This window comes from Bos mutus, chromosome 9 (genome assembly GCF_027580195.1).
Source record: "Bos mutus isolate GX-2022 chromosome 9, NWIPB_WYAK_1.1, whole genome shotgun sequence".
Taxonomy (NCBI): domain Eukaryota; kingdom Metazoa; phylum Chordata; class Mammalia; order Artiodactyla; family Bovidae; genus Bos; species Bos mutus.
In genome coordinates, this window is record NC_091625.1 from 21545330 (window position 1) to 21564237 (window position 18908).

Here is an 18908-nt window from a genome sequence, read left to right on the forward strand (position 1 = left end):
CTAAGAGAATGTTTCCTAATGTAGTAATTAGGAAACATAATTATGTAACAAATTCTCTTCAAACAGAACAGTACTAAATTTGTCTTTTACGCATATAAACCACACAGGAGTTTTAATTCTATAGTAGAATACTGAAAAATCCTTAAGATCAATGAAAAAACAACTTTTAAAAAAGAGAAAATTCATAGATTGTAGATTCCAAAGAAATACACATAGCACTTCTATCTTCAGCATCTTAAGGTACCATATTTGTCATTCTAGGGAGAGAAAAATCAATTAACATGACTAAAGAAAATTATTTAACAACTAGCCTGTAATTATTAATTTGACTTTTTGAGACTGTTTTTTCCACTAAAACTAACAAAAATTAAGCTCCCTACTCAATAGGATGGAGATGAACAGCAAGGCACCTTCCTGTTAAAGAATTTTAACAGGATGTAAAATTCCTGTTAAAATATAAATAAATAAATAAAAACCTCTGTTTTCTGGCTTGGTCTGAGAATAAGGGTCCTATGGATTACCCATATTCAAAGTATTAGAAAGCACTAAAATTACATTTAGTGAAGTTTAAACTTGGTGGCACAGGGCAGAAATAGAATCAAAACCGTTACAGACATTTTCACTAACTCAGAATTTCAATTATGGCATCATTTGGCATAGTGATTGTTTAGTGTATAGAGTGAGCCACAGGGGAGGGTTCTGGTCAGCATAAATCAGAGTGAGTCTTCCCTTCAAACACCGATTGTCAAAGTTGAATAATCTCTATACCATTCTCCAGAGGGGCTGTAGCAGTTTATATTCCCACAAACGCAAGAGGGTTCCCTTTACTCCACACTCTCTCCAGCATTTATTGTTTGAAGATTTTTGATGATGGCCATTCTGACCAATGTGAAGAGATTACCTCATGGCAGTTTTGAATAACATTTCTCTAATAATGAGAGATATTGAGCATCTTTTGATGTGTTTGTTGGCCACCTGTATGTCTTCTTTGGAGAAATGTCTGCTTAGGCTTTCCGGCCACATTTTGATCAGGTTGTTTTTTTTTTTTTTTTGGTATTGAGCTGCATGCTGTTGTTGTTCAGTTATTACGTCATGTCCAACTCGTTGTGACCCCATGGACTGCAGCAAGCCAGGCTTCCCTGTCCTTCATCATCTCCCAGAGTTTGCTCAGATTCATGTCCATTGAATCGGTGACACCATCCAACCATCTCATCCTCTGTTGCCCTCTTCTCTTCCTGCCTTTAATCTTTCCCAGCACCAAGGTCTTTTCCAGTGAGTCAACTCTTTGCATTAGGTGGCCAAAGTACTGGAGCTTGAGCTTCAGCATCAGTCCTTCCAATGAATATTCAGGGTTGATTTCCTTTAGGGTTGACTGGTTTGATCTACATGCTGTCCAAGGGACTTTCAAGAGTCTTCTCCAGCACCACAATTCAAAAGCATCAATTATTTGGTGCTTAGCCTTCTTTATAGTCAAACACATATCTGTACATGACTATTATAAAAATAAAAAAAAGTTTTGAAAATACAGACCTTTGTCAGCAAAGTGATATCTCTGCTTTTTAATGAAAATTTATATTTTTTAAAAAATCCACAGTGATTTTTGAGCACAAGAAAATAAAATCTGCCACTGTTTCTACTTTTTTCCAGTTATTTGCCATGAAGTGATGGAACAAGATGCCATGATCTTAGTTTTTTGAATGTTGAGTTTTAAACCAGCTTTTTCCCTCTCCTCTTTCATCTTCATAAATAGGCTCTTCAGTTCCTCTTCACTTTCTGCCATTAGAGTGGTATCATCTGCATATCTGAGGTGACTGAATTTTCTCCCTGCAATCTTGATTTTAGCTAGTGATTCATCCAGTCTGGCATTTTGCATGATGTACCCTGCATTACTTTGCCATCAGTCCAAGCTATGGTTTTTCTAGTAGCCATGTACAGATGTGAGAGTTGGACTATAAAGAAAGCTGAACACTACAGAAATGATGCTTTTGAACTGTGGTGTTGGAGAGATTCTTGAGAGTCCCTAGGACTGCAAGGAGATCCAGTCCATCCTAAAGGAAATCAGTCCTGAATATTCACTGGAAGGACTGATGCTGAAGCTGAAACTCCAATACTTTGGCCACCTGATGCAAAGAACTGAGTCACTGGAAAAGACCCTGATACTGGGGAAGATTGAAGGCAGGATGAGAAGGGGACAACAGAGGATGAGATGGTTGGATGGCATCACCAACTTGATGGACATGAGTTTGAGTAAACTCCAGGAGTTGGTGAGGGACAGGCAGGCCTGGTGTGCTGCAGTCCATGGGGTCACAGAGTCGGACACAACTGAGTGACTGAACTGAACTGACTCTGCATAGAAGTTAAATAAGCAGGGTGACAATATACAGCCTTGTAGTCCTCCTTTCCCAGTTTTGAACCAGTTCATTATTCCATGTCTGGTTCTAACTGTTGCTTCCTCACCTGCATACAGATTTCTCAAGAGGCAGGTGAGGTGGGCTGGTATTCCCATCTCTTTAAGAATTTTCTATAGTTTCTTGTGATCCTCATAGTCAAGGCTTTAGTGTAGTCATGAAGCAGAAGTAGATGGGTTTTTAGGAATCCCTTGCTTTTTCTATGATTCGACAGATGTTGGCAATTTGATCTTTGGTTCCTTTGCCTTTTCTAAATCCAGCTTGTACATCTGGAAGTTCTCTGTTCACATACTGCTAAAGCCTAGCTTGAAGGAAGGATTTTGAGCATTACCCTGCTAGCATGTGAAATGAGTGCAATTATACAGTAGTTTGAACATTCTTTGGCATTGATTTTCTTTGAGATTGGAATGAAAATTAACCTTTTCCAGTCCTGTGGCCACTCTTCAGTTTTTCAAATATGCTGACATATTGAGTGAAACACTCTAAGAGCATCGTCTTTTAGGATCTGAAATAGCTCCACTGGAATTTCATCACCTCCACTAATTTTGTTAGTAGTAATGCCCACTTGACTTCACACTCCAGGATATCTGGCTCTAGATGAATGACCACACCATTTTGTTTATCCAAGTCATTAAGACCTTTCTTGTATAGTTCTTCTGTGTATTCTTGCCACCTCTTTCTTGGTATCTTCTGACTCTGTTAGGTTCTTGCTGTTTCTGTCCTTTATTGTGCCCAATTTTGCATGAAATGTTCCCTTGCTATTTGCAATTTTCTTGAAGAGATGTATAGTCTTTTCCATTCTATTGTTTTCCTTTATTTCTTTGCATTATTCACTTAAGAAGGTTATCTTATCTCCTTGCTATTTTCCAGAATTCTGCATTCAGTTGTGTATATCTTTCCCTTTCTCCTTTGCCTTTTGCTTCTCTTCTCAGTCATTCATAAGACCTCTTCAGACAACTACTTTGACTTCTTGCATTTCTTTTTCTTGGGGATAGTTTTGGTCACCACCTCCTCTACAACATTACGAACCTCTGTCCATAGTTCTTCAGTCACTCTGTCTACCAGATCTAATCCCTTGAATCTTTTCATTACCTCCATTGTATAATCATAAGGGATTTGATTTAGGCCATACCTAAATGACGCTGTGGCTTCCCTACTGTCTTCAATTTAAGCCTGAATTTTGCAATTAGGAGCTCATGATCTGAGCCACAGTCAAATCTAAGTCTTGTTTTGTTGATTGTATAGAGTTTCTCCATCTTCGGCTGCAAAGAATATAATAAATCTGATTTCAGTATTGACCATCTGGTGTTGAGCTGCATGAGCTGCTTATATATTTTGGAGATCAGTCATTTATCAGTTGTTTCACCTGCTATTATTTTCTCCCAACTCTGTCTTTTCACCTTAGTTATAGTTTCCTTTGCTGTATAAAAGTTTTTGAGTTTAATTAGGTCTCATTTGTTTATTTTTTATTTCCATTAATCTAGAAAGTGGGTAATAGAGAATCTTGCTGTGCTTTATGTCAAAGAGTGTTCTGCCTATGTTTTCCTCTAAGAGATTTATAGTTTCTGGTCTTACAGTTAGGTCTTTCCTCCATTTTAAGTTTATCTTTGTATATCATGTTAGGAAGTGTTCTAAGTTCATTGTTTTACATTATAGCTGTCCAATTCTCCCAGCATCATTCACTGAAGACATTGTCTTTTCTCCATTGTATGTTATTGCCTCCTTTATCAGTGATAAACTGCCCATACGTGCATGGATTTTATCTCTGAGCTTTCTATCTTGTTCCATTGGTCTATATTTCTGTTTCTGTGCCAGTACCATACTGTCTTGACGACTGTAGCTTTGTGGTATAGCCTGAAGTCAGGAAAGTTGCTTTCTGGTTAAGAATGGATAAGCTCCATTCTTCTTTCTCAAGATTGCTTTGGCCATTCAGGGTATTTTGTGTTTTCATGCAAATTGTGACATTATTTGTTCTAGTTCTGTGAAAAATACCATTTATAGTTTAATAAAGATTGCACTGAATCAATAGATTGCTTTGGACAGAAGAGTAATTTTCATAGTATTGATTCTTCCATTCCAAGAACATGGTATATCTCTCCATCTGTTTGTGTCACCTTTGATTTCTTTCATCAGTGTCTTATAAATTTTTGCATACAGGTCTTCTGTATCTTTAGGTAGTATTATTCCTTGGTATTTTATTCTTTTTGCTGCAATGGTGAATGGGATTATTTTCTTAATTTCTCTTTCTGATTTTTCAGTGTATAGGAATGCTAGGGATTTCTGTGTATTAATTTTATATCCTATGAATTTACTATATTCATTGATTAGCTCTAGCAATTTTCTGGTTGCATCTTTCTTTAAGGTTTTCTACATAGAATATCATGCCATATGCAACAGTAAGAGTATTAATACTTTTTCAATCTGGATCCCTTTTATTTATTCCTTAAAAAAACAGGAATAAAACTACCACATGACCAAACAATCCAACTACTGGGCATATACCATGAAGAAATCATAATTGAAAAAGACACATGTACCCCAATGCTCATTGCAGCAATATTTACAATAGTTATAACATGGAAGCAACCTAGGCATCCATCAACAGATGAATGGATAAAGAAGTTGTACATATATACAGTGCAATACTACCCATAAAAAGAAATACATTTGAGTCAGTTCTAATGAGGTAGATGAACTTAGAGCCTATTATAAAGAGTTTAAAAAGTCAGAAATTATATGGAAACTAGAAAGATCATACTGATGAACCTATTTCAGTTCAGTCAGTCAGTTCAGTTGCTCAGTCATGTCTGACTCTTTGTAACCCCATGGACTGCAGCACACCAGGCTTTCCTGTCTATCACCAACTCCTGTCGCCTCCTCAAACTCATGTCCATTGAGTCAGTGATGCCATCTAACCATCTCATCCTCTGTTGTCTCCTTCTCCTGCTTCAATCTTTTCCAGCAGCAGAGTCTTTTCTAATGAGTCAGTTCTTCACATTAGGTGGCCAGAGTAGTGGAGTTTCAGCTTCAACATCAGTCCTTCCAATGAATATTCAGGACTGATTTCCTTTAGGATTCACTGGTTGGATCTCCTTGCAGTCCAAGGGACTCTCAAGAGTCTTCTCCGATACCACAGTTCAAAAGCATCAATTCTTCAGCGCTTAGCTTTCTTTAGAGTCCAACTCTCACATCCATACATGACTACTGGAAAAACCATAGCTTGACTAGATGGACCTTTGTTGGCAAAGTAATGTCTCTGCTTTTTAATATGCTATCTAGGTTGTTCATAACTTTTCTTCCAAGGAACAAGCATCTTTTAATTTAATGGCTGCAGTCACCATCTGCAGTGATTTTGAAGCCCCCCTCCCCCCAAATTAAGTCTTCACATGATGAACCTATTTGCAGGGCAGCAATGGAGATACAGATATAGAGATCAGACTTATGGACACAGTGGGGGAAGGAGAGGGTGGAATGAATTGAGAGTGCAGTACTGAAACATATACATTACCATATGTAAAATAGATAGCCAGTGGGAATTTGCTATATGATTCAGGGAGCTCAAACCCAGTACTCTGTGACAACCTAGAGAAATGAGATGGGGTGGGCAGTGGGACGGAGGTTCTAGAGGGAGGTGACATATGTATACCTATGGCTGATTCATGCTGATGTATGGCAGAAACCTACACAATATTGTAAGCCAATTATCCTCTAATTAAAAAATAAGTGAATAAAAATCTAATAAGCAAACATCAAGAAAAAGTTGAATAATCTCAATAAATTATACTTTCTTGGGTCTTATGTCTCAACTCTTTAATCATCTTTAAGACTTTCCTTTGAACAACTTCCAAATTTCTTCATTCTTCTATGCCTTCTTTTAAGCTACTTAATCCAAAGTGAAAGTAAGCCATTATTAGACTTTAGCCCAGAATTTAGCATAATTTCAGGAACAAACATATTCTTAGAAATTAAGAATTAAATGAAAATTACACAAATCAAAGCACTTAACCTCAGTCACCTCAATGGAGTAGGTTATCAAGAAGGAATTCTTTTATAGTGTTTTATTATTTATAGAAAAGAGATTTTACTCAAATACTTGTTATAAATTTATTTTATCAGAAGTGTTGGGAACCTCACCAAAGAAGATGTACAGGTGGCAAAGAAGCAAACACAAATATACTTACATCATATATCCTTAGGGGACTTCAATTAAAATAATGAAATAGCACTATACAACTGTTATAATGACTGAAATCCAAAACACTGAGAACACCAAATGCTGGTTGAGAATGTTGAGAAATAGGAATTCTCATTCATTGCTGGTGGGAATGCAAAATGGCACAACCACTTTGGAAAACATTTTGACAGTTTCTTACAAAACTGAAAATACCCTTTTTATATAATCAAGCAATAGCACTCCTTGGCATGTACCTAAATGAGTTGAAAGTTTATGTCCATAGAAAAACCTGTCCACAAATGTTTATAGTAGCTTATTCATAATTGCCAAAAATTGGAAGCAACCAAGATTCACAAATGGGTGAATGAATAACCAAACCAGTGTACGTGTACAATAGAATATTATTCAGTGATAAAACGCAATGAGCTATCAAGCCACGAAAAGACATGGAATAAGCTTAAATGCATATAGATAAGTGAATGAAGATAGTCTAAAAAAGCTACTGCCATATGATTCCAAACATGTGACATTCTGGAAAAGGCAATATTATGGAGATGGCAAAAAGATCACTGGTTGTCAGAGGTTTGAGGGTAATGAAGCCATGAACAGATAGAACACAGGACATTTTTAAGGCAATAACACTTTTGTATGATACTACATTACGTATCATTATACATTTGTCAAGACAATACAAAGTATAAAAACAATGTATTGAAACTGACTCATCAATTGTAACAGATATACCACATTAAAAAAAAAAGACATTAATAATAGGAGGAAAAAAAAAAAGAAGGGTTGTGAAGAGCAGAAAAGAAAGTGACTTTAAGTGTTCATTGGCTATACTTTTGTTTCAGTAATATCAACTAACCTGCAGATAGGAAATGCTTATAGCAAAAGTACACAGTTTCATTAGAACACACATCTGTTACTGAAATAACCTTTTGATAGAAAGTATACAAATTTTTTGGCTTCCCAGGTGCTTCAGTAGTAAAGAATCTGCCTGCCAAAACAAGAGACACAGGACATAAAGATTGCATCCCTGAAAGAGGAAATGGCAACCCACTCCAGTATTCCAGTCTGGGAAATCCCATGGACAGAGGATCCTGGTGGGTGGACAGAGGAGTCCATGGGGTGGCAAAGAGTTGGACACAACTGAGCAGGCACACATACATACATATTTTTTATAGGCATACATACCTATGATTGACATGACCTTTTGAAGGAAGAAATATGCATTTTTTTTTAATAACACACATATCAGTGATGACATTTTGACATGCATAACAGTTTGGCGGGAGGACCCTCAACCCCTTCTCTCAGACCTACCTGAATAGAAAAATGGAATCCCGAATTCTTTCCCCTTCATGGGGTGTCATCTAGTCTATTCTTGATATCTTTTTTCTATCCCCACCTCCAAATGCCTTTTCAAATACTTCTGGACCAGGCTAGAAGCCTGGTGGAGTTTCCCAGGGCCTATGCGGGCGCTGAGGTAGAGATGCAGGAAGGCAACCGGGACAGGTGGGTTGAATCCACTCAGTTTGGAATCCACTCAACTCAGCCCCTCTGGTTCACATCCAGGCTGCAGTTTAATGTCCAGATTTCATTAGATGATATCCATTCCCCTTACTGGTCTTTCACCATCCTCATCAAGTTAAGGAAAGTGTAGAAGTTTATAAAGCTTTTGACACTCCGCTCATCAAAAAATGAAGTCTGATTCCCAAAAGTTACTCCTAAAAAGTAAAGTGTGGCAGAAGTGACCCTGGATGACTTCAGGACTTTAGAGGCTAGGTTAGAAAAGGTCACTGGGCTCCCTCCCGGCTCTCTCCCTTGGGACACGCCCTGTGGGCACCATGAGTGGCTCTGTCAAAAGTCCAGATAAGCTGAAGTTGCCACACTGGAGAGGTCACATGGAGAGACCAATGAGGAAAACAGAGAGGAACCAAGAAGCCCCAGTTGTTTTTGTCTGCAAGTGTTTGAGTCTTCTCAGACCCCAGGCAGTATCAGTGGCCAGGCCTGTAAGTGCACAGCCTCCAGCCCAGCTTGCAAGCCATCCTGATGGAGCAGACACAAGCCGGTACCACTGAGCCCTGCCCAAACATCAGCTTTGTGAGAAATGTAAATATTAATATCATTTTAAACTACCAGTTTGGGGGGTAGTTTGTTAGCTAGCAATAGATAAGTGGAACACAGACTGTACTTCTATCCACAGAGAAAACCAGCTTCATGCAGAGGAAAGGTGGTGGGGGTAGGGGATAAATTAGGAGTTTCGAATCGACATACAGACCCTACTATATATAAAATAGATAATCAACAAGGACCTACTGTATAGCACAGGGAATTCTATTCAATAGTCTATAATAATCAATGGGAAAAGAATCTGAAAAAGAATAGATATATATTATATGTATAATGGGATCACTTTGCTGTATACCTGAAACTAACACAATATTGTAAATCAACTATGTATGTGTGCATTAGTTGCTCAGTCACACCTGATACTCCAATATAAAATAAAAAATTAAAAAAATAGAAAAGAATAATGACTAAATTGGTTGTCTCCAACATTTTTGAATACACATAATAAACATTTGTTTATTTAGTCATTGATTTAACATACATATGACTACATTATGTCTTATGTGTGAAAATAAACTTTCTGAAGGATCAGTTAAAAATAGAAATTCTAAGATTTCCTTCCTGAATCAAAAGGTTATCATACTCTCCCAACTTTGAAAACTACTGGAGTCAGAATGTGGATTGTTTAGATAATAGCTCTAAAGTTCCGGGTGATTAGACAGCCTACTAGTCAGGAACAGATTAAAAAGGCTAAAGTTTGAGGAAGTATGTTATTTACTTAACCTTTTTTTTTTTTTCCTTTCATTTAGGAAACTATGGGGACTTTTGGAATAGAAGGAAGATTTGGAAATTTTAGGTAAAATTCTCTCAATTCTGGTCTCAGCTATGCAAGAAATTTGCCTAAAATATCAGTTAAAATACAGCAATTCATGAAGCCTTTCTCTTCTTAATAAATTCACATAGGCCCCAAAGAAAGTGAAGTCGCTTAGTCGTGTCCAACTCTTTGCCACCCCATGGACTGTAGCCTTCCAGGCTCCTCCGTCCACGGGATTTTCTAGGCAAGAGTACTGGAGTGGGTTGCCATTTCCTTCTCCAGGGGATCTTTTCAACCCAGTGACTGAACCTGGATCTCCTGAAGTGCGAGTAGACTCCTGACCATCTGAGCCACCAGGGAAGCCCTACATAGGTCCCAGGAAGCCCCATAATGAGATTCACCCAGTTGCTTGTACTCAGTGACGCCTCCTGGAGGCATCCTGCTTTGGTCAAGGATCAGGGCCTTACAAACCACCTTGGTGGTTAAATCCTCTGGAGAGAGCCCACTGCTCTCCCACTTAGACTGTATCTTTAGGCAACTACTGAGCTTCTTTAAGCATCAGTTTCAACTTCTGCAAACAGCACCAATGATGATGTCTGACTCATGAGGTTGTTATGAGGAGTCAACAAAGAATGTAAAGCTCTCAGCACCACAGCTGTCCTGAAATGAGTGCTCAATAAATGTCAACCATCGGTTGACATAGGTTTTTGTTGTTCTTGTTGTCATAGAAAAAGGAAGAATTTGCATTTTTTTTAACTTGAGAAATGAGTCAAAAAGCTGTGTCCTGCCTGTCAATGGTATTCTTTCAGTCAAGAACAATTAAAAAACTAGCCCATTCCCCATCTAATCTCAGGCTCCCCTTTCCCCACTGCTTCACTCCAGACCACCTTCAAGTTATTTGTAAGTGGAGCAGCTGATGTGTAGAGAAGCAAATAACAAAACTAATTAATGACAAAGGCTGTACCAAAACTACATGCACAAGATGCACAACAGAAATACCAGTGTATTTTAGAGAAAGAAGATGGACTTCATCATTTTCCTCTTTTGTAAACTGGGAGTCATACAGCACATTTATACTCCTTTAACGCTCTCGTATAATGCAAATTAATGCACATTTAATGCTCATTTAATGTTCTTGTGTAATGCAAATTAAATGCTCTCATGTAATGCAAATTAAAAATATATATAATATGTTGTTTGTTACACAAGTGTAACATGCAAGACGGTCATGCAAAAACATTTTCTTAGGAGGCAAAATGTGTACAGCCACCAGGCCAGTGGTTCTCACACTTCTTTGTGCCTCAGAATCACCCACAGAGCTGGTTAGAAATAGGGACATACAAGAAAAGTAGGTACTTATAACAAAGTCCAGGGGAGACCCTAATACATGGGTAACTGTGACCCTCCGCTACTTTACAAGACAGACAAGTGAGAAAACCAGATAATATTCATACATCTGCCACAGGTTCCTAACAACCAGATCTTCATGGCATCAATAAGATTTGGTAAGAAAAGTATATATTGAGTGCTTCAAACATTTACTGGAGAAAATGCACTGACAACTCCCAAACACTTGATTAGGTCACCAACCAAAAGGGGGCAGGAGTTAATCAATGAGTCCCTTAAACACTTTCCACCCACCCCAGAGAGCAGAGTGTTGGCCACTCATGAGTGAAACCGAACATTGGTCTATTCTTACTTCCTCACCTGCAACTCATAGTCTGCATATAAGCTGCCTGGTATCTATTTATCCATTTCATAAACATTCATCAAGCTCTGTTAGCAAGAGGGGGTGCAGTGGTGAGCAAACAGCTCCCAGTGTCTGGAACCCTTTGGGCAGGTTCAGTCTAGTCTTGGTGACGAGGTACAACACATGTTACTTGAAGCATGTGCCTGCCCAGTCGCTTCAGCTGTGCCTGACTCTGTTGCGACCCCGTGGACTGTAGCCCACCAGGCTCCTCTGTCCATGGGATTCTCCAGGCAAGAATATTGGAGTGAGTTGCCATTTCCTCCTCCAGGGGATCTTCCTGACCCAGGGATCAATCCTGTCTCTCCTGCCGCTCCTGCATGGGCAGGCAAATTCTTGACCGCTTGAGCTACCTGGGAAGCTCCAGTGCTTAAAACCTTCAGATTTAAAACATACTGGGTATGGTAACCCACTCCAGTATTCTTGCCTAGAGAATCCCCATGGACAGAGGAGCCTGGTGAGCTACAGTCCATGGGGTCGCAAAGAGTCAGACATGACTGAGAGACTAAGCATAAGCACAGCTGTTAAAAGCAATGCTATACCCACCTAATTATATCTGTATAGCAATGACCTAAGTCACTTAGAATTACTTATGGTGCTGTGCTTAGTCATTCAGTCATGTCTGACTCTGCGAGCCCATGGACTGTAACCTGCCAGGCTCCTCTGTCCATGGGGATTCTCCAGGCAAGAATACTGGTGTGGGTTGCCAGGGCATCTTCCCAACCCAGAGATCAAACCCAGGTCTCCCACCCTGCAGGCAGATTCTTTACAGTCTGAGCCATCTACTAGTCCATTTTTTGGGTTGCTCAGGTGGCGCTAGTGGTAAAGAACCCGACCACCAAAGCAGAAGATGTAAGAGATGCAGGTTCAGTGCCTGGATCAGGAAGATCCCCTGGAAGAGAACATGGCAACCCACTCCAGTATTCCCGCCTAGAGAATCCCATGGACAGAGGAGCCTGGCAGGCTACAGTCCATAGGGTCATAAAGAGTCGGACAGGACCGAAGCGACTTAGCACACAGCACACAGTCTCTTTTTACAGTAAGGAAACAAAAATCCAAAGGGGTTACCTTGTTTAAAGTTAAAAAAGTTGTAAGCGGTGGGACCAGATTTCAAGCTTGAAAGTTTGGCACTGTATTTTGTGCCCTTGCAGCCCTGCAGCCTTGGGGCAGGGCTGGCCCTTCCCACTCCCAGGCTAATGATGGATGGATACTAAGATCAGAGCATGAGGCTCCATGCATCAGGCTCCCACAAAGCCTACTTTGCAATGAGTGTTTCTGGTTGCATTACAGGAAAGAGAAACTGCTCTAGATGGCTCACCAAAAGTTTAAATGCAGAAAGAGGGTACTTACAAAATCTCGGAAAAGGCTGACCGAAGTGGAGACAGAGGGCCTACTGAACCTGCACTTTAGTGTAGCCTGTGCTACTGCTGACGCCTGCACAGCCTAGAGCCTGTGCTCTGCAACCAGAGAAGGCACCGCAGTGAGAAGCCTGTGCACGGCAACTAGAGAGTAACCCCCTGCTCGCTGCAACTCGAGAAAAAAGCCTGCTCGCCGCAAACAAGACCCAGCACAGCCAAAACTAAATAAATACCATTTTAAAAAAATTGCAGATGCTCTTGCATCACTCAAGGCTGACTAAATGAAAATCACATGAATGGGTTTCCTTAAGCACCATCTTAGAAACACTTCAACTGGTGCTGGTACAGGACTAGAATCCAGGCCCTCAGCCCTGGCCTTGCCCTCCACTCCCAATCACCCTCAACTATCTACCAAGCGACAAAGAATCTTGTTGACATTGTGTATTGAGAAAGGTTTGTGACATCATTAAGCAGACATTGCAGGCTAGGAGAAAAAAGCTAAGGAAACTTTCAGGCGGCAGAAGTAAACAGGTGTGATCAGCCTTCAGCACAAGAAGACTAATGAACATTTCAAGAGTTATAGAAATGTATTCAGACTTTCTTTACCTTTCCTTTCAAACATTTTCTCCCAAATAAGAAGAAGAAGAAAAACAGATTCAGAAGCAGCCAGCTGGTAGCAGGCATTGTCAGTAAGATGTGACGTAAGTCAGACTAATTGATCACTTTTTAAAGATTAAGTGCCTCATTCTCTGTAATAGGACATACAGAAAACAGCTTTGACAGCATTGAAGTTGCTTACTGAATTCTGAGTGCCCACTAAAAATTTAAATTACGCTTAATTTTTGTCAGGTAATCCACTCACAATAGGCAATTTATGTGATCTCATCATGTAAGAAAAGCTCAGATACTCTTCCTGGACCTTTTACCTGCTGTATTGCTATGATGCACCTGCCATCTGGATAGATGGTTGATAGAGGGGATGTAGAAGGACCTGGATACCAATTTGCCTTGTGTGTCTCAGACAGAAATAGAATCTCCCTCTGAACACTGAACAAATTCTAAAGGCCTTTATGTCTTATCACAAGCTCTGTCTCCTTAAGTCTCATTTTTTTTTTTTTAACCTTAAAAGTGAGATGATCATAATATCCTTTTAATCTAATCCTCAGGATTACTTTGGTGATTAAATGTAAAATATAATTATTTTATCAAATCAAATGCACACTACTGATATCATACACTGTCTGTAAAGCCTGCCTTGGGGACTTGAATCATAGAACCACTCTTTGTCTTAGGGTTCACACTACCTCCTTTGGGCTGAGCTGTGTAGCCTCTCTTCTGCTCTTAAGTTCAGAGGATGGAGAGAAAGCAGCACTGACCATCCACAGCCAGGGGTGAGGCGTGGGAGGGGGTGGAGAGGTTAGGACATAGCAAAGAACGGTGAAGTTCAAGACTCACCCTGGAATCCTCCCTTTTTTTTTTAACCCCCATCCAGCTGGAGAGCTGGAGAGCTGGAGAAGGCGATGGCACCCTACTCCAGTACTCTTGCCTGGAGAATCCCATGGACGGAGGAGCCTGGTGGGCTACAGTCCATGGGGTCTCTAAGAGTCGGACACGACTGACCGACTTCACTTTCACTTTTCACTTTCATGCATTGGAGAAGGAAATGGCAACCCACTCCAATGTTCTTGCCTGGAGAATCCCAGGGACGGGGGAGCCTGGTGGGCTGCCACCTATGGGGTCATACAGAGTTGGACACGAATGAAGTGACTTAGCAGCAGCAGCAGCAGTAGCAGCTGGAGAGCTAGAACTCTATCCCTCCTAAATTCCATTTCCTGCTCAGTAAAGTGGGGGAAAGAATGGCGCTACTAGCTGTTAACAAGATGATGAACAGTGTACATCAAGTGCTAAGCATCCTGACCCAGAGGAAGAACTCAGCAAACATCAGGTCCTCCCTTCAGGTGGCCTGGAAAGACCACATGATACAGGCCCAGGGAAGAAAGACTTCCTGCGGAGTAAGAATTCTGGTAAGCACATACTGTCAACTACTGTCCTTTCATGGAAATAAGGAAAAACTCTCTCTTTACATACCCATCTTTTATCTCCCCTGCTGACTCTCAGAACCTTGAGTTGATTCAGAAGCCCCACACATACCTGCTTTACAATGGAGCTGTACATGAAATGCTCAGTGTGTGCGCACATGCTCAATCACTTCAGTTGAGCCCGACTCTTTGCGACCGTAGGGACTGTAGCCTGCCAGGCTTCTCTGCCCATAATATTCTCCAGGCAAGAATACTGGTGTGGGTTGCCATGCCCTCCTCCAGGGGCTCTTTCTGACTCGGGGATCAAACCTGCATCTCCTACATTGCAGGCAGATTCTTTACTGCTGAGCCACTGGAGAAGCCCGAAATGCTCAGTACTATTTATGAAAAGTATCATGCTTGTTTCGCTTATCTCAACCAGTTTCCCTCCTGACATCCCTTCTGATGAGAATCACCATGGCTTAAGTGGTTTTGGACTTAGGACAATATCCAGAAAGTTCAAGTTAGTTTGCATAAATACAAGTGGCAATAATGAAAGTCTGAAACTAATTTTTGAATGATTTCTTGAAGTCGGGGATTCAATTTCTTTGGCACTTATAGAACAGCATCTAAACAGCATCTAATTGTGACCATTAGCCAGCACCACAGCATGGGAATCCCTGGTGTCTCAGCAGTAAAGAACCCGCCTGCAATGCAGAAGACACAAGAGACAAAACTTTGATCCTTGGGTCAGGAAGATCCCCTGGAGGAGGAAATGGCAACCCACTCCAGTATTTTTGCCTGGGGAATCCCATGGACAGAGGAGCCGGGAGGGCTACAATCCACAGAGTCACAAAGATTCAGACATGACTGAGCAACTGACCACACACACACACGCAACACCAGAACAGGCACTACAGCATTCTGCAACTGGGACACTCCTGAAACATCAACAGCAAATAGTCACGGCAGGTATAATGCCCAGGACAGGACTGTTTGTTCCATGAGGTTTGACCAGATAGGATGCCAGTGGAAACGCCAACCGTCTCATCAGCTGAAAGGGCTGATGAACAAACTGTCCTTTATATATCTGCCTTCAAATAGCAAAGTAAATTCCTCCCGAACAGCCCCTACCCTTAACTTAAAATAGGAGACACACCTCAGTCTCTGTACTCTGCCAGAAAACTTCTCTCAGGGATTCCTTGGTTCTAAGAGATGGAGCAGGTGATGAATAAGAGACTCTAGTCACTGCGCAGGGCAACTGAAGTCCTCAGTTTAACAGGCTGCCAGGTGAGGTCTCGTTTGGAACAGATAGAACACACCTGTGGGCACTAGAAGATGAACTATCCATCACCCTTGTTCTGAGCACCAGGCCACACAAAGGCTACCTGTACAAACTGGCCCACTATTCTCAGCTACTCGAGCTCAGGAACCAAGAAGAGGCATGAAGACTCCTGCCCCAAACACCACTTCTCTTCTTCTAAGAGAGAAGAGTTCATCTCTCTTCTATTGTCTGGGGCTCCATTCTTGCCTCAAGACTGGAATTTCTCCACCTGGGTCTCTTCTGGGCCCTTTCCATGATCAGACACATTCTCTGAGATCCCATTATTATTTTAAAAGGATTCGTTACTCTTCACTCTTCTTATATCTTTTTTAACACCCTCCCAAATAGATATTCTGCCACACCTCTCATCCTGAGCCAAATGGGATTCATTCATTCATTCACCCACCAAAATATAGCAAGCACTTCCTACATAGCAGCTGTTCTTTTGGACTTTAAGAACATGGTGGCAAATTAGATAAAGTTAGTGCCTTTATGGAACTTAATTCTATGGTGATAAATAAGTCATAAATTAAGAAATAAATGCATTTATAATATAATTTCAGGTAGGGACAGATATACTGATAATATGCATCTAAAATTAGGATAAAGGCTTAGAGTAACTTGGTAAAAATGCTGGAGGGAAACTCTAAATAGGAGAATCTCTCTGAGAAAGTAATATTTCAATAACAATAACTGATGATGGTAATAATGATAATAATAATAAAGTGAGGGCACAAGAGATACAAAAATCTGGAGAAAGAACTTTCTGTGGAGCTGGAACAAACAGCAGATGCTCTAAAGAGGGAACGAGCTTGGCCACTCATTATTCTGGCAAATTTCTTAATTTCACTGCAGTTTCATGTTTTATTTGTTTGTGCATATCCCTGTTTCACTTTTCAATTAAGACCACAAGTGAGAAGGAGCCAGCTTCAAATAATCCTTGTAATTCTTCACAGAGTATCAAGCCAAGGGCATAAGAAAGTATTTATTAACTGTTTGGATGATGGTGAAAGCTGTGGATTTGTCCTACTCAGTGCAGGCCGGAGGAGAACATAAGTCACCAATGACAGTTTAAAAAATGCTCCTTAAATAAGATCTCTACCCTGACAAAACAAATACCCAGACTGACAACACACCCAGCTCCACACAAACTGGGACCGGGTAAGGTCTGGGGTGCCTGGTGCATTTGAAGCCTCTGAGAAAAGAACTTTCACAGCTCTGGGAAAAACGGAAAAAAAAAAAAGCAGCAAAGACTAAGTTGTAATAACTTCAAGATGACAGTTAACCAGAAGTGGTTACATAAGAAACATTCAAGGGAATTTTAATGTGCTGCAGCAAACAGAATTATAGGGCAATAAAATTTCAAGGTGCATTCTAGTTAAGCCCTAAAGATTTTTGCAGTGGTTTTGAAAAAGAGAATGCAAACGTCCAGCAGCTCGGCGGGGGTGGGGGGGGGGAATTTTTGCTTCCCTCAGCAGAAACTGCAAAATATCTATCTTTATCCTTCCTGCCAAACGAGCAAATGGCCAGTGCCTGTCCACACAGGGGGCTACCTGTGGGGAGATCTGCTCCTGAAAGCGCCCAGGAAGGCACATTTCAAGGGCTATTACCCTCATCCAGATTCCCCATTAGTCTACAGGGCTCTTTATAGTACCCCATGCAGAGCTAAGCCTCATGAGTAATTAACCCCAGGGTAGCTGAAAAATTAAATTTCAGCAACTAAGTTCTGCTTGTAAGTGGAACCAAGCTTCTAAAGGTCAATGGACCAGGCCTTCCCCTTCTTTTGGGTCTCAGAGTCTAACACAAGGCTGAACACGTAAAAAGCATTCAGCAAATATTTAATGAATGAACCATGTTTCAAAGGGTTTGCTGCCACAGGGCTGCTCTCTGTGAATACAGCATTTCATGGTACCTGAAGTTAGATATTAACAAGTTATAAAGTGTTCTGGACTCTAGCTGTATACTAGGAAACGTTTTCAGCCAAGCTAGGTTTTAGGCTTGCCTGTTAAAATGCAGGACTCCCAATTCAATTTGCATCTCAGATAAATACAGATAATTTTTAGTATAAGTATGTCCAAAATATTGCATGGGACAAACTTACCCTTTTAAAACAATCATGGCATCTCTGAATTTCAAATTTAACTGGGCATTGTGTATTTTTATTTACAAAATCTGGCAACTCTAATTCAGACATTAGGCCTTGAACTTGACTGAATTTGTTTCTCTTCTCTGACAATCAGACTCCAAAATGCAGATATTTTAATACTTCTTTACATTCCCTATTAAAATCAAGAACATATGAAGCATGATCGTCTTTACCTTATTTGAAGAGGTCTATAGGAAGATACTCCAGACCTTATGCAATTCAGAATTAGTGCATAGGATGGCGATATCCATAGTGCCTAGTGTAGCTCCTTATGTTGAATTTTGCTAGAAGAAGAAAAAATAGAAAGAATAGGGTTTCAGCCGTTTTCTAATGACATGGCCAGATGATGCCACAAAATCTTGGCATTACTGATAAGTACACACTGTGCTGGAAAATCAATAGTTTCTGAAGGGGATTCTGAAGGGAACTTTCCATTATGGAGGTTAGAAATAACTTAGCCCCACACTCATAAATTCCTGCTGTTGGGGCGCTCCATGTCCCTCGGCAGAAAGCACAGGCCTCGTCCTAACTTCATAAACTGCAACGCTGGAATGGCTGCTTTTAAAAATTACTAAGGGCATCTATTTTTGAAAACAGCATTTTTCAACGATTTTTAATGCCAGTGATTGAGCTAAGAAAGTAAATATAAGAACAGCTGTCCCTTCACTTTAAGAAAACCTGATCTGCTGAAAGAGCTTAGGTAAGCAGGTAAATGGTGAAAGTGGTTATTTATATTAAATAATAATTCATTTCAACACTCCACCAACTATTAGCATCCCCTAGCATTTAGAAAAAATCATTTACTCCCTTGCAAAGAGTTTCTAAACAACTTCCCCGGGTTTT

General features: G+C 40.4%; 1 long non-coding RNA gene across 1 annotated transcript in view; it reads right to left on the reverse strand.

Annotated features, from left to right (window-relative positions):
- The window catches only part of LOC138989199 (uncharacterized), a 214016-nt gene extending 195671 nt beyond the window's left edge, over positions 1 to 18345 (reverse strand). Inside the window, exon 1 of the long non-coding RNA XR_011465452.1 lies at positions 18239 to 18345. This is a non-coding gene — a long non-coding RNA (uncharacterized lncRNA). The remainder of the gene's footprint in view (positions 1 to 18238) is intronic.
- Positions 18346 to 18908: the final 563 nt, after the last annotated feature.